This window comes from Canis lupus, chromosome 31, assembly GCF_048164855.1.
Source record: "Canis lupus baileyi chromosome 31, mCanLup2.hap1, whole genome shotgun sequence".
Lineage (NCBI taxonomy): Eukaryota > Metazoa > Chordata > Mammalia > Carnivora > Canidae > Canis > Canis lupus.
In genome coordinates, this window is record NC_132868.1 from 31,694,724 (window position 1) to 31,711,750 (window position 17,027).

The 17,027-nt window shown below is 35.6% G+C and overlaps 1 long non-coding RNA gene and 1 pseudogene across 5 annotated transcripts in view; both read right to left on the minus strand.

Annotated features, from left to right (window-relative positions):
- The window catches only part of LOC140622444 (uncharacterized), a 44,041-nt gene that overhangs the window by 15,746 nt on the left and 11,268 nt on the right, over positions 1 to 17,027 (minus strand). Inside the window, exons 4-7 of one of the 5 annotated variants that reach the window (XR_012022203.1) lie at positions 16,696 to 16,851; positions 15,564 to 15,630; positions 14,033 to 14,179; positions 11,872 to 12,002 (exon numbers count right to left, since the gene is read on the minus strand). This is a non-coding gene — a long non-coding RNA (uncharacterized lncRNA). Of the gene's footprint in view, positions 1 to 11,871; positions 12,003 to 12,369; positions 12,658 to 14,032; positions 14,180 to 15,563; positions 15,631 to 16,695; positions 16,852 to 17,027 lie in introns of those variants that run through there. The other 4 variants (XR_012022207.1, XR_012022202.1, XR_012022206.1 and 1 more) reach the window with 4 other exon arrangements.
- Positions 144 to 340, minus strand: LOC140622443 (anaphase-promoting complex subunit 13 pseudogene; annotated as a pseudogene).

The following is a 17,027-nucleotide window of genomic DNA, read 5'->3' on the forward strand; positions in this document are numbered from 1 at the left end:
CAGTGGGTGTCTATTTTTCGATGTGAATTTATCACTGAAAGATCTGAATTGGGATACTAGAAGAAAATATTTTAAAAATCTCCATGCATGAAAAAGGAGCCACCTGTTCACTTTTTATGGTGGGGAACATTCTCATGGAGTTACTATGAGGCTAAGTCAGTCCACTTCATTTTTTGCTCTTTAACAGATTCTATGGGGCCATTGTACTCTTCAGGTTCAGGAAGCTCATTCAGTGGTATTGCAACATCCTCATATGGCAGCCTGTCTTCTTGGCAAGCGTCATCAATCAAATCCAAGATCCCTCCATGTCTCAGTACTGCACTGGCCATTCTTCTGCAGCTAATCTGGTCAGATCAGCACTGCCGAATGTTCTACCCTGCTCTTGAACTTTAGTCTTAAAATGAACAAAAATGAAACCAAGACAAATGACAAAAATAATAAAACAAATATTCTTCACTTTCATTATGAATATGCTTTTCAACATAGATTCTGATTTTGAAAACATCAAAAAGCAAGTGGCTTCATTATCAAGTATAAGTTTCAATGATTAAGAAAAAGTTAATAATTACTTTCTACTTATTCTAGTTACATCTCATTTTCCTTTTGCTAAATAAGTGTGGAGTTGTGATAATTAAGATGTCCTGATTTTATTATCATTATTATAAGTAAAACTATTGTGAATACTATTATTATATTAGCAACAATTTATCTTTGTTACCATAATAATGTATAATAGCTCCATTATAAAATGAATATTAGTAATGCATTTCACTAACATTTGTATAAGTCTTTATTTTCACATTTATTATTTCAACTAGTCACAATAGGCAAGTATTTGGATGGTGCACATATTAGAATCTTTCTTTTATATTGGGGAATCTACTAATCAGAAATACTAGATAATGGCAGGTCACCCAGTCATTATAGAACTACAGTCTTTTATGTCCTACTTCTTTTCCTCCACCATGCTGCTATTCGTTCTGCTACTTTCTTCACTATGTAGTTCTTTTTTTCTTTAATCTCTGGCCAAAATTAAAATTTATCACCGAAATACAGAACTTGTCCAAATTCATGACCGACCTTTTGAGAATAAAACATTTTGTCTAAGCTCACAGGATGAAATGCTATTTTATTTTCAACTTGGTAATAAAAGAACCACATTAGATAATTTAATTATTATCCTGCATAAATGCATAAACTATAATATAGCCTCATCACTATTCTCACTCTTGTGATGGGGAAATTGAGAAGCAAAGAGGATCAACTGCATAATTTTCAGGAGGTTTTCTGGAAGCCATATTTTTAACCTACGTATGTCTCTAAGTCTTTGCATAGGTAGTTCTGTGCTTTCTAAATTATTAACAAATTGAGACAACTAATGTTCAATAAATAATGTGCTACTCTATAGAGAAGTTCCTTCCCTCTCTTCATCTATTTGAGTAATTAATATTGTTATCCAATATTGCTCCTAACACAAGGATTTCAAAAGATATTGGCTGCTATGCAATAGAATTGTCACTCGAGTATGAGTTTAATCACTACACAGTGGTAAAAAAAAATGACAAAAATTAGCTTCTACCCAAATAATAATTTCCCTTCCCTGAAATGACAGAAATAACATAAACATCTTGAGCTACATTATTAAATTATCATAAACAGAGTCATGTTAGAGATAGGGGAAAATCATTCTAAAGGCTTGAAATTACTCTAGCAAGAATTGACTAAAACCTCATTAAAGTAATTAACATAATTAAGAAAAAGTGTATTTCTTTAATGAGAACTCTGCTTGAATCTGGAAACATCAGGAAAGCATATTCTGCGCATTTTTAGGTAAGCACCAAGATATTTGTTGTCTGGTCTTAATAAGCGGAAAAATCCATATTTTGGATATGAATGAATCAGGTTATCTCAGTAGAATGATGCTTTTACACATTCAGATCACAGTGACTTTCCTTTTCTCTGATTCTGTGCTTACCAAACACATTTCTGATTATAATTTGACTTGTAGACTGGCACATGTACAGATAGCATCTTAGTCATATTTGGGCCTTTAGTATAGCGTGCTGAAGGGGAGAAAATGTGCTGATTTACCTTTAAGTTCAGGCATTAAACATCTGTCTCTGGGGGCCTGCTTAATATGAGCCTGCTCTCATGAGACAAATCTATTCTTAGAGTGTTGATACATCCAGTCCTTATGCTTCCCACAGCTAAGGAACTGACTCCAGGCAGCTGCAGTGAACTCTCAGATGATGAGGGCAGATCCTCATCCTGGAGAGAGCCAATGCCTTCCTGGCCACTCATGTGCCCAAAGCAACTTTTATTTTAACTTTAGTAACAAGCATTTGCTATGTTTTCAGAAATGTGATAATAGCTCCTGAGAATTCAGGGGCACCTGTGTGGCTCAGTTGGTTAAGCGCCTGCCTTTGGCTCAGGTCCTGATTCCGGGGTCTTGGGATCTAGTCCCATATCAGGCTCCCCGCTCAGTAGGGAGTCTGCTTTTTCCTCTCCCTCAGCCTCCTCTGCTCACTGTGTGCACTCTCTTAAATAAATAAATAAAATAAGATAAAAATAGCTCCTGAGAATTCAGAGTTAGAAAATTTGAGCTTTTTTCCAAGGAATGTGAAACCTCATTTATGAAATAATATGATTCTTGTTCTAAGAAAGGCAATGACTGAGAAGTCTGAGTATGAAGGACCACACGGTGTTAAAATTATAATATCTTCATGACAGGAAGGGAGTGCCAATTCCTTTATTTTCCATCCATATGTGGGAGAAAAAGCTTTGCCCATTTTATTTCCATACAGTGTCCAGAGTGATAATTTTAAATCATATTTGGTAAGTCCTCTTAAAAACCCTTCAAAATGGCCTCTTCTATTCCACTTAGAACAAAATGCGTTAAGTATGGACTTGCATCTGTCTTTGCCTGTCTGCACCCACATCTCCCACTGCTCTAACCCTTTCTAACCACCCTCTGGTTAAAAGAAACTTTTTCTTGTCTTGGGTCAGGTTTCCTGGAAATAGACTCTGGAGACAGAGACATGTGCTTCAGAGGTTTATTGGAGCTGAAAGGAAGTAAAGGAAGCAAAAAGTTAGGCAAAAGAAGTTGAACAGGGATTCATTTAAAACCAAAGCCTAGGTTGGTCACACAGGGAGCTCTACAACTTGAAAGGTTGATCCCATATTGAGAGTGATCCCATATTGAGACAAGGGGCGCAGGCTTGTGCCTCCATTCTGAGGGAGACATCTAGGTAGTGCCTCATAGTGCTGACTCTGGTTTTTCTGAACAGATGAACATCTTCCGTACGGAGGGGTTTTTCACATGTTTTTCTGTTCTTATGGTCTGGAATACTCCTTTCCTCCATCACCAACCACTATTGTCTGGAAGTTTTGGATTAGTTTTAGGTCATTTAAAAAGGTATAAATTCCTCAGAATGATTTTCTCTGATCCCTGAGTCTAAATTACATCTTTCTTTTAAACTCTTTCATAGCAACCTATACTTTTTATATAGAGTATTTTTATATAAAATTAATAAAATGTGTAATTATATATTTCTTGTGTGGTTTTTGTGTTTAGTGTTGCTATTCTCCATTTGTTTTATATTGTAATCTTGAAGTGTATAGCTTTTGTCACATCTATAGAGTTAGCATGTAGCCCCAGTGACTTAAACATCACAGATGTGTAATAGATATCTTTAAATGAATGAATAAGTCACGGTCTTCTTTTCCCTAGACCCTGGTAAGTACTGACATTTCCCACTTACTATAATGATTTAAATTTAACTCCATTAATTTATCTTATTTATTGATGCTGTTTGTATTAGAATTGTCTCTGATATTCTAAATTTTTTTTAAATTTTTATTTATTTATGATAGTCACACACACAGAGAGAGAGAGAGAGAGAGAGGCAGAGGGAGAAGCAGGTTCCATGCACCGGGAGCCTGATGTGGGATTCGATCCCGGGTCTCCAGGATCACGCCCTGGGCCAAAGGCAGGCGCCAAACCACTGCGCCACCCAGGGATTCCCTGTCTCTGATATTCTAATACAGAAATTCTCAGATTTGGCTTGAACCAGAATCATCTGGAGGGCTTGTTATATAGCTCTGAAAGTTGGGTCCCACCTCCCCAATTCTGCTCCCATACATCTCACTTAGGGCTCTGTATTTTGTATTTACATAGATGTTGATGCTTCTGCTCCAGAAATGTCACTTTGAGAACATCGTCCCAGGGAAACTTTAAGATGAAACTTTTTTTTTTTTTTTTTTTTTTTTTTTTTTTTTGCGTAGAGTAATTTGGGAGATGCTTTTATCCTCATGAAGCCATTTTGTGGGATAGGACATGGTCAATAATATGCCAAACTCTATTTCAAATTTGAAGTTTTTTGACAAAGACATATGTAATGAAGTATAAAATTGTATCCATCAGATTATCAGAATTTAAAGTAAGTAAAGATATCAAAGTAAATGGAGAAAACACAACTCATTCTGTTTGCTAGAAAACAGGAGAAAAGCAAAGGAGATTGAATCACCAACATGACCATTTTTGCTGGTTGACCAGCATTGCCTGCTGATGGGAATGTAAATTTCAAATGCAGCTTTTGGTAAGGAGATGATGTACAGATAGAAGTGAATGGAGAGAGGGTCACATCATAAATAAATGACCTTTTGATAAAATGGAGTGGGAATCACTTATCAATCATTGTAGATTAAGACACATATATCTAGACAGAACTCAGGGAAGCTTTCTATGTACTGAACTGAATCAGATCTGGGTTTCTATTGCTTTTATGAACACTGGTATTTTCATAAATAGATATGTATACTTGACAATCCCACCAGTCAACAATTCAAGATATGCTAACACACTGAACAATCAAGAACAATCAATGAGTCATATTCCATTGTATACATAAATCACATCTTCTTTAATGAGTCAAAAAAAATAAAATAAATTAAAAATATATCTTGAAACAAAAGACAAAAAGGATACACAGCCAAAATTTATGGGATTCAGTAAAAACAGTTTGAAAATGGAATTTTACAGCAGTAATTAAGGAGAAAAAAAAATCTTAACTATACAATTCAAGGAACCACATAAAAAAGAGCAAACTAAGCCCAAAGTTAGTAGTAGGAAGGAAATAGCATAACAGTGAAATAAGTGAAATAAAAACCAAAAGCAAAATAGGAAAGATCAATGAAATTAAGAACTTATTTTTTAAAATGATAACATAGTTCATTCTTTAGCTAGATTTATCAGGAAAAAGAGAGAGGATTTGAATAAATTGAATTATAAATGAAAGAAGAGCCATTATGACTAACACAGATACAGAGGATCATAAGAGACTACTATGCACAATTATATATCCAAACTGAATAACTAGAAAAAATGGATTAATTCCTAGAAACATACAACCTATCAAGACTGAATCATAAAAATATAGAAAGTCTCAACACATCAAATACTAGTAAGGAGACTGAATCAGCAGTCAAGAATGTTCCAATTGAGAAAAGCTCAGGACTAGATGGTTTCATTTCTTTACAAAAGAAGAATGAATACCAGTTTTGAGCAAGAACAAAGCTGGAAGTATCACACTTCCTTCCAAAGCTGGAAGTATCACACTTCCTGATTTCAAACTATATTACAAAGCTATAGTGATCAAAATAGTATAGAATTGACATAAAGACAGACTTGTAGATAAATGGAACAGAATAGAGTCCAGAAATAAATCAAAATATGTTTGATTAATTATAGACAGAAGAGCCAAGAATACACAATGGAGAAAGGATAGTCTCTTCAATAAATAGTGTTGGAAAAATTGGATAGTGATATGTAGAAAAAAACAAAAAACAAAACTGGACCCCTATCTTACACTATATGGACACAAAAATCCATTCAAAATGGATTAAAGGCTTGAACATGGGATCCCTGGGTGGCGCAGTGGTTTGGTGCCTGCCTTTGGCCCAGGGTGCGATCCTGGAGACCCGGGATCGAATCCCACGTCAGGCTCCTGGTGCATGGAGCCTGCTTCTCCCTCTGCCTATGTCTCTGCCTCTCTCTCTCTCTCTCTCTCTCTGTGACTATCATAAATAAATAAAACTTAAAAAAAATAGTTTCAAAAAAAAAAAGGCTTGAACATAAGATCTAGAACCATAAAACTCCTGGAACCATAGAAGAAAACACAGGAAATAAGTACCTTCACATTAGTCTTGGCAATTTTTTGTATATGATGCCAAAAACAAAGGCAACAAAATGAAGAATAAACAAGTTGGACTCCATCAACTAAAAGCCTTCCTCTAAGCAAACAGAACAGTCAACAAATGAAAAGACAAGCTTAAAAATGGGCAAAAAAAATTTGCTACCTACACCTTTGATAAGGGATTACTATCCAATGTATAGGGAACTCATACAACTTAACAGCAAACAAAACAAAAAACCAGTTTAAAAATGAGCAAAGGAGACCCCTGGGTGGCTCAGCAGTTGAGCGTCTGCCTTCTGCTCAGGGCATGATCTCGGGGTCCTAGGATGGAGTCCTGAATTGGGCTCCCTACAGGGAAACTGCTTCTCCCTCTGCCTATATCCCTGCCCCTTTCTCTGTGTCTCTCATGAATAAATAAGTAAATTCTTATAAAATAAATAAAATAAAATAAAATAAAATAAAATAAATAAAATAAAAAAATAAAATAAAATAATAAAATAAAATAATAAAATAAAATAAAATAATAAAATAAAATAAAATAAATAAAATAAAATAAAATATCAATTGTCACATGGTAGCTTGGTTTCATAAATCAGAAACTGGAGTGTAGAAGATGGCATTCTCCTTTAATACAGGAGCAGTTCCTGATAGAGACTCCTGATGTTTAATTAAGAGGCTCTGAACTTTACTCCATTTCCAACTGACCTCATATTGAAATCAACATCCCAGTTGATTTCAAAATTGTTTCCCAAGGTAAAAACTGAATTATTGAAAAGAAATGTGCATTAAACATTGTTACCTTAGAATAAGTACTCTGCCTACCACCATGAAAATGTTTGGTATTCTTCAAGCTTCTAACAACAAAGAAGTCAAATTTGTTTCAAAGTAGGGATAAAAACTAATGCAACTGTATAAAGTAGTATTTCCATTTTTTGTAAAATTGTGTAAATCTCAGTCTGAGGGCCAGAGTAGATTGATAAGATATGTCCAAACAATAAGATGGGGGTGACAGGGGGGAAATCCTCTTTCCTCTACCTTTTTTAAAATTTAGACCTTCAGTGGATTGAATGATGCCCATCTATGTTGAGGAGGGCAATCTACTGATACATACTGATTCAAATGCTGATCTCATCAAGAAACTCCCTCACAGGCACACTGAGAAATAACTTTTAATCTGGGAACCTCGTAGCCTGTCAAATTGACACATAAAATTAACCATCACAGCTAAGAAACCATAAAAATTATTTATTAAATATATAAAAACCCTCAATCAGAAATCTAAGCTAAATCCAAGTCATTTCTCTCCTTGTAAATTTTTGCAATCCTCAGTTAATTCTGAACATTAGTCTTGACACTACCCACATACAAATAACCCTTCCTATTTAGATAGGGCATTGGCTATATGCCTCATTCCAGAGTTTTCTTTTGAAAATCTGAATTCATCAGAGAAGTACCCTGCCTGTCCACAGTTGACTCTCAGGTTTCTTTAAATGTTCTTCAAGCTGGGGGTGCCTGGGTAGCTCAGTGTGGAGCCTTTCTCCCTTCCCATGTCTCCCCCATCCTACCCCTAGCTTGCATGAATACACATGCTTGCACTTATTCTCTCTCTCTCTCTCTCTCTCTCAAATAAATAAATAAATAAATAATTTTTTTTTTTTTTTTAAGAGAGAGAACCATGAGAAACTAACAAAATAGGATAGTCTATTATTTTGGTACATGCTAAACATGTCTGAGAGTATTGTGGCATGTTAAGATTACAACTATACTTTTTAGCTCCATTTCCAGAGAACACGTGCATTACTTGGCAACATATAAAATGTTTAAGTACAGGTAAATATTTCATCTTTCCATGTTTTCACTTAACATATTGTAATATTTTCTACTAGACACAGCTAAATATTCTTCTGAAATATCAATGATGTATTCCTAATAATGAATAATTGCTAATTAACAAATAAACACAAATCTTACGACACGTCGAAGGTTATAGTGTGGGGAAATGAGCTAGGAAACAAAAAGCAAATAAATAAAATCCATTAGCAAATTAATGTGCTGAACTAAAAAAATAAAGGGTTATGCTGACTTAGATGATGCTTTCATAAAAAGTCTTATTTAACTTGCTAGGATTTAAACTGATCATTGAAAGATAGAAAAATACAGAGGGAGATTATAGCAGACCAAGGGAACCATGCATGGGACAACAGTACTAGGCTGAAAAAAAGCAATGTGTCTTCATACCCCACAAGCAATGTGAACAAGGTGGCAGTTATTGCAGGGCGAGGTTGCTCAGGGCAGGTAACACTGGTGTTAGAGGCAGCAGTGAGAGATTTTTATTTTATCTAAGAGTAACAGGAAGCCATTGAAATGGGAAGGCAGAAATATGACCATGTCCAACCCATATTTTGTTTGTTACAAAGGAAGAGATCTCTCACTTCAAGGAAACTATAGTTGAAAGATTCCCATACTAGACGAGGTATAAAATAAAACTCTCAAAAGCACCTCAGGAAGTAAAGAATAAGCATGTAGAATTTTAGAATACACTTTATCTTCAGGGCACCAAAAGCAAACGACAACTGTTCCAGTCATGTAGGATTTTTCTCTTGTGCCTCTCTTCTTTACTACTTGTTCAAGCTTTAGAGCGGCCAGATTCAGCCTGTGAACAGGGAAGGAGGAGTGAAAGAACCAATTACAGAAACAGGCCTAATCTGCAAGTAGAGAAAAGCTTTCAATAGGATGAGAATTTTTTAAATTTTTTATTCTTATTTTTAACTTTGTTTTCAGAGAGATACAGTGTATAAGTGGGGGTGGGGAGGGGCAAGAGGGAGGGAGAGAGAGAATCCTAACTAGGCTCCAGCTCAGCCTGGAGCCTGATTTGGGGCTCTATCTCATGATCCTGAGATCATGATCTGAGATGAAATCAAAAGTGGATGCTTAACCAACTAAGCCTAGCTTATAGGTGCCCTGAGAATGGATTTTAATTTTATTTATTTATTTTTAAAGATTTTCTTTATTTATTTGAGAGAGAGCATGAGCAGGGAGAGGGATAGAGGGAGAGAGAGAGGCAGACTTCCCACTGAGCAGGGAGCCAAATGTGGGGCTCCATCCCAGGACCCCAGGATCACAACCTGAGCCGATGGTAGATGCTCAACCGACTGAACCATCCAGGCCCCCTGAAATTTTTACTTCTAAAAAAATATTAGAGAGATGTAATTTCCACTTATCTATGAGTGACAATAAAGCAATGGACCTGTAATTGAGTTTATTCTGGAAAGTGCATAGCTAGATATCAGAGATAACAATGAAAATCATTTTTGCCTACCTGTAAATCGAGCCTACCTGTATGCTGAAAGTGCAGAAAAGAATTGGTCATTTCCCAAATTGGAATTTAAATAACTTTTTACATCATCTAAGCATGAGCAAGTTTTCTTTGAACCCTGCCTAGGCTTGGTATGTTTGTAGAATGTGAGTGTCACATAAGTCCACCAGGACCTAAGCCATTCTTTGTCAACATTTTGCTGCATCGCCAGTGCTTTGAGGAATTCCTGGAACACAGTATGTTAGTTAAAATTGAATCAACCTGAGCAGACTACATAGAACTGGCTTATTCCTATCATCCTCAGAAATTTTCAAAATGAAATCCTCTTACCGTGTAGTTGCATTTGATGGTGAAAAAATATAACTGAAATCCTTTAGAGAAGAAATCCATACAAACTCCCATCTAAAATATTTTAAGACAACATGATTATTTTGGCAAAACAGAGAAAAACCGCTTTATCAGGGATTTATTCAGACGTCTTCTGGGAAGAATGCTATTTATGATTTTATAGAACAAGTCAACTTACAAAAACCGCAGTCCTATCTTTGAAGATCTAAGAATTGGTCTAATGGGAGTATTAAGATGGTCTTTAACTCCTTGGTTGGGAATCCATCCCCGTCCCTTGGGGGAAAAAACTTTGTATGATACCGTGGAGCATGTAAGCATGTTCAAGTCAGTCGTAGGCTCTGGAGTCTAAGGATTCAGTAATTCAATGGGAGAGCTGTGAGCTTCTCTGGCAAATGGCAAGGTAAGTCCATTGGATGGAGGGTCCTCTGTAAAAATTAGTCTTTAAGGCAGCGAAATCAAAGCAGGCAAGCCAATTAAATGACAGTGCCTAATATCACAAGGGTGCAACGTGGTGACTGTGGTTCACAATTGTGCACAGCCCAGGCCCAGCCTTGGAGCGCGTAGAGCTGCTAAGTAAAATGGAAAAAGGCTTTTCACTAAACCTTTGTGAGTCTTTGGTGCTGTGAGCAATCCTTTTGTGCTCAAGTGGAAGAACCAGGTTCTCAAGGGAGAAAGCCCTGCCTTTTCACTTTTGCGTCAAATAGAACATGGCTTTTGTACAAAAAACACTGCTCCAATCTATACTGAAGGACTCCAGAACATTGGTAGTAACAGGAGTGTTCAGAGCAGTTTGGCCATTGTTGAGAGATTCAGCATGGTCCAGAGGAAGCCAAACAGATGAGTGGAGAAAGTTATTTGTGGCAGAAGTCAGAGTAGCTGTATCTCTTGGGATATTGCTGTATCCCAAAAAGGAAACCACACGTGGCATTTATGGAATATTCAATGGAAGAGGCCAAAGGGAGAGATTGCAGAAGAAAATGAGCTGCAAACATGCGATAGTTGTTGGGGATATCTGAGAAATGCCAAATGCATTTAGATTGGGACTTCATGGAGATTGCTATGGTAGGTGGTGGCTAAAAGAGCAACTGAAATACAGGTTTCAGCTTACACTGATAGGTATATCACTTGGAATATACAATTTGTTTTTTTTACATATATGGTTTCCTCTTGATACCCTTATCTCAATGAATGACACCATCAGCTGCCATATTCCCCAACAGACAATCAGAAAACTGATAGTCATTGTTAAGTTAAGCTCCACGCCCAGTGCTAACACCAGATACTATAGATCCTACCTACTAAAATGTCTTGGCAAATGCTCTCATTTAAGCCTTTGTTAATTCCTGTGTGCATTGCAATTCAACACAATTTTGAATAGCTTTTTTGCCTCTGACTCTTTCCTCTATCATGCTCCAGTGAGATCATTGTGAAAAACCAATTGTCAATAATTTTGGTCCCTTCCTCAAATCCTTGAAGATCTTTCTAATAATTTCAATAAAAATTTCAAATTCTCAACATATTACCAGAACTCGGGCTGCCTGCCTGGGTGACTCAGCGGTTGAGCATCTGCCCTAGGCTCAGAGTATGATCCTGGTTCCATCCCACATTGGGCCCCTGTAGTTGAGGAGCCTGCTTCTCCCTCTACGTCTCTGCCTCTCTCTGTGTCTCTCATGAATAAATAAATAAAATCTTTAAAAAAATTATAGACATTCTTTCAAGAACTAGACCCTGCCTATCTTTTATAGAATGCCCCAACACACATAATTTTCCAAATGTGCTTCTTTCTTATTTAATAATTTATATAAACTGGTCACCTGTGTTCAGTTATCAAGCATACACATACCTGCATCCTTCAATTTTTAGCTTAAATATCTCTACCTCTAAGAAAGTTCCATCTTTTTATCCTCATCCATAATAATAGCAAGACACTTTCAATTATAAGTAGAAACATGAACTAGTTTTAAAAAACAGATTGGAGTTGAATGCAGAGCTCAAGTTTTAAGGAACTTGTTTCTCTATCTTTTTGGCACAGCTCGCTTCTGCCCAGTTACTTCCATGGATTAATTTAGGGAATTAAAATTGTCATCAGAAGGGTCCTCCTCTGGATCTCTTGTCATTGCTGGTCTCTGGTTTCATTCTACAGACTAGGAAAAAAAAGAGGCATTGCACAAATGTTTGATAAATAAATAAGTGCTAAAATCATAGCATCTGCACCATGTTCCTCTCTTAAATTGTACTTAATTGGGATCTGACTTTCCATTTGAGTTTTGTCTTCTATTGAACAATGGAAAGAACTAATTTTGTACTTGTTAAAATCACTTATTGTATGAATTATATATTGCATTCAACATAATCAATTTCATCATTTTTAACAGTGGCTTTCCCCAGAGACAAACATCTTTACAGACCCTAATATTAAAAATGTTCCTTTTATTAATCTCAGGACATCAGGATTGGAAAATATGCATATTGCCACTTAATTTACATGATGTATTGTATATTAGAAATAGCTTTTTTGTTTCTTTGTCAGTATCTATTTTGAATAACTTTAAAAAAGAACATGAGACTAGCCAAAGCCGCATCATTTTTTTTGATTATATGATAGGAAAAAAGCTTGTGCATTAACAATTATTGAGTACATTTAAATCATTATTCATTTATGGAATAGCATTAATTTTTGAATAGTGTGGCACCACATATGAATGATTCAAGGCAAAGCAGAGTCTCTTGAAATCATTTAGTTCCTCCACATTATATCAATCTGACATTCATTGTTGTCACCCACAGATATTTCTCAATCTGAAAAAAAAGCCATTATCAGTCAAATAACTGGATGAGTAAAACAAATAAGATGATAATTTTAGTAAGTCTAAAGTATTAAATTCTCAGAAGGCTAACAAAATGATTTATAGCTATTTCAAGGCTATTAGTTATGTAAATTCCAAAACACCTTTAAATTAATTTTTAAAACAATAGATAATTTTCAATTATTTTTCCCATTCATTTCACAACAAATTATATTTTCATTTTTTAATGTCTCATTTACTTTAATGCAAACAAGTCTTTTACCAACAAAAAAGTTTTTCTCAAAATATAAGGACATTTTGGACCACTTGAGTGGCTCAATCAGTTAAGCTCCCAACTCTTGATTTTGGCTCAGGTCATCACCTAAGGGTTGTGACATTGAGCCCCAAGTGGGGTTCTGAGCTCATGGGGAGTGTGCTTGAGATTCTCTCTCTTCCTCTCCCACTTTTCCTCCACCCCCCCTCAAAAAATAAACAAATCCGGGGATCCCTGGGTGGCTCAGCGGTTTGGCGCCTGCCTTTGGTCCAGGGCGCAATCCTGGGATCCCGGGATGGAGTCCCACGTCGGGCTCCCAGAATGGGGCCAGCTTCTCCCTCTGCCTGTGTCTCTGCTTCTCTCTCTCTCTCTCTCTCTCTCTATATATATATATATATATATATATACCATTAATGAATAAATAAAATCTTTTAAAAAATAAATAAATCCTTAAAAATATATATAAGAACATTTATTATCTGTTAAACGAAAAAATGCTAAACATGTTTAATATATTTGCTGGGTCAGATTGTAATCACTGGTCCATCCATTTGTGTAATGTACATTTACTAAACAAGAACTAAATTATACTGTTAAACGTTGGGCTATGTAGTTGATATAAATTTAATATCTATCGAGTATGTATAATAGTTACTTGCAGTAACACTTATCTAATTTTCTGATGATTATGAGAAAATAATAGGTATTCATTAATATATTTAAAAAGCAGTCCAATGTAATGGATTAATTAAGAGTTTGTTTCCAGAATTCTGAAGACAAAATATTCTCTTCCTGTTATCCTTGTGCAAGACATCAAGATGTTCTGTACTTTATTCATCTGTCAAACTAGAATGGTAATAATGATACCTAACTCTAAGATTATTGTGAAAAATAAGTTTTAATATTGGTATATTTTTCTGTTACTATACACAGTGAGAATAGATAAGGTAAATATTTTCTAAGTATCAAAAGAAGAAAATGTGGGGCATTCTTTACAATTGCAAATGTCTAAAACAATAAGCAATTGTCTTATTTAGTATGAATTATTTAACAGAGTAGATGGTTCCTACAGTCTCATTTTAAACTTCAATATAAAATTGAAATTAAGGAGCACCTGGTGGCTCAGTTGATTAAGCACCCAGCTCTTGATCTTGGCCCAGGTCGTGACCTCAGGGCTGTGACATCGAGCCCTGTGCTGGGCATGGAGCCTCCTGAAGATTTTCTCTCTCCCTCTCCCTTTGTAGCTGCCTTCCCTTCCTCTCTGAAAATAAAAATTAACATTAAAATAAATGAATAAAAATGAAATTAAAATATTTCCAAAATTAATTTTAAGTTTTCAGAATCAAATGAGTGACATTTTTCAAAATTGTATTTATAGTTTTAAATATTTCCCCCCAAGAGTCACTGACAATTCACTAGTATCTGAATCTCCTTGGGAATTCTGGTTTGGGATTAAGATGATATTAAGCCATGTCCTTGACCACCCAGTGTTAAAGAACTCTGTGGGACACATGACTAAGAAGAAAAAAAAACAAAAAACAAAAACAAAAACAGGCAAGCCACCTATAGAATTATAGATTTATGTAGGACAATGTGAAAACTGCTTTTATGTAGTCTGGAGAAGCTTCTGTATTAAAAAAAGCTATGACTCTGTTACATATGTGGACTAATTAGGACAAAAAGTGGCTCAAATTAAATGTACACAGGTTTGGCTTCAGGCTTTATATTGGACAGTGAAGAAATTGTTATTAGAGGCAGAAAGAGCAGTAATTTATATTACTCAGTGCTAAAACATTTTTTAAAAAGTATCACTTGTGATAATTTGGAAGGCAGGCAACATTCTTGAATAAGCTTTTAACTATACTCAAGGAGACTGGGAAACGAGATATAAGGAGTGCTTCTAAGTTGCCATGGGTATCATTTGACATAGTGTTACTAGAAAGAAATGAACTTCGAAAATAATTGTGAGAAAATATAAAAGGAAATTAAGATAAAAGGAAATTAGGAGGATTCTAGAAATTACAGAAATATAGAAAGTTGGAAGGTGAACTGATTCCTCTCTCATCCAGTAATAGATAAAACTGAGATCTCTGAGCAAGAAAGGTCAATTTAATTTGTAGAAAAGATGTTTGAATCATTTAAGCTTGAGCTTAATAGATCTCTTCTATTGTACAGAATGGTTCAATTAAAAACAGACTAAAGCAATGGCTCTTCCGTATTAGCTCACAGGTTTCTTCAGGGTCCACAGAGGTGCTGAGGTCAGCAAGCATGATAACCAAGGCACCAACAGGCGTGACTTCTCCCAGTCCCATTAAAACCGCCCTCCTCAGTCTCAGGCTCGTTCAGGACTTCATAACCTCCTACTTGGATCCCAAAGATCCTACAAGCCACCTTTATCTGTGGACGGCTGCCAAATTATTGTTGCCATGGGGCATATGAGAATGGGGCCTCCAATATCACCATCTGGCTGATGTCCTGATTATATTGTTCAAAATCATTTTCTTCATCATTCTAAAGGAGGATTATATATATCCACCCTTTAATATCAAGCTTGGGCATGTGACTTGCTTCAGTTAAGAAAAGGTAAGCAGGGATGACCTATATTACTTCAATGCAGAAATGTTAAAGGCCAACGTATAGCTTACCACAGTCTTCTTTCTTTTCCCAAGATTGACAGTGTTTAAGAGACGGTTCCTATTTTTAGCTTGGGTCCTGGAGTGAACATAAATGACAAAAGCCATTGCATATTTTTTTTTCATTCTTTTTGAATGAACTTAACCTTGAACTTAACCTTAGTTAACTGCCACTCAGGGAAAACAGCCTATATTGCCCACTTTACATGAAGCCTAAGTCCTAATCTTACATAGTTTCTGTCTCATATGATGAGATAAATCCATATCACAATAGCCAAAGAGAAGAACCAGATGAAAATAAGTAGATGTTTGCCAATCCAGGTTTCTTAAGGTTACACTCTAGAAAATGTGGCCAAATCTGTGAAATTGTACATGATCACCCAGTATTGATCTTTACCATAAATATGGCTTCAGATAACACGGAGAAGAGAAATGCCATATAAGCCATACTCATCATTAATAATCTAAAGTACAGGCTTTCCATATAAATACCAGTATAGTGTCACCAAACAAACTCTTTTCTACATTTTGGATGTTAAAATTACCAATATTCAAGCTTTGTAATTTTAATGTAGTTCTAATTGTGAAAAGCATCTTCTGTTGGTTACTTGATCAAAGTCAGTGGTGCTCTCAATAAAAACCCTTAGCACCAACAAATACCAGAGTTTAATTAAGTGGCTTATAAATACACAGATGCTCACTATCAAGGCCTCATGGGTTCTTTTTCCTCCTCTATACTCCCTTTGGTAGAGATTTCTTCTGTCTGCACACTTTGCTACCATTATTCAAGATCTCCATATTTTTGTACTGGCACTTAACACTCTCTGAAGTCTGTATACATATATATTTTTCCTTATTAGCTCTGATAGGAGGAATCCACCACAAAATGCTAAGTATATTTCCTTTATTCGACCCTTGATAGTGGAAGGTATGGATGGTACAATTCATAAACATTGATCTTTACTGTTATATAGTCAAATCGAGAAATCCAGGAGAACGTGAAAAATTGTCCTTAATTTTAGAGTTGATTTAAAAGTTTAAGACCTTGTATAGTCTATAGTTGGTAAATACAGTCATGGGTCTTCACCATACTCAAATGAATTGGCATAAGACCTTGGTTCTAATAGAGAAAATAATGACTTACATTTATAAAATATTGATAATGGATGTATCCTCAATCTCTTGCCTCATCTGTTTGTGGATTTTCATGACACTGAGGTAGGCAAAGTGACACAATAGAACTCTGAGCCAGTGAGGCCTATGAGGTAGCGAGCCACCTTCTATAAGCCACTTACTCCTTCTGCATTGAAGTGGAATTGAGAAATAAACTTTAATTATTAAGTTACTAGTGGCCATTGGAATTTTGGAATTGTTTAGAAATCAGCATTCTCTGATTAATACAATGCTAGAAACTGTTCTTAAAGTACTGTATCTGTTATCACAATTACTGCTCATGGCAATCAAATGAAGTTAGAG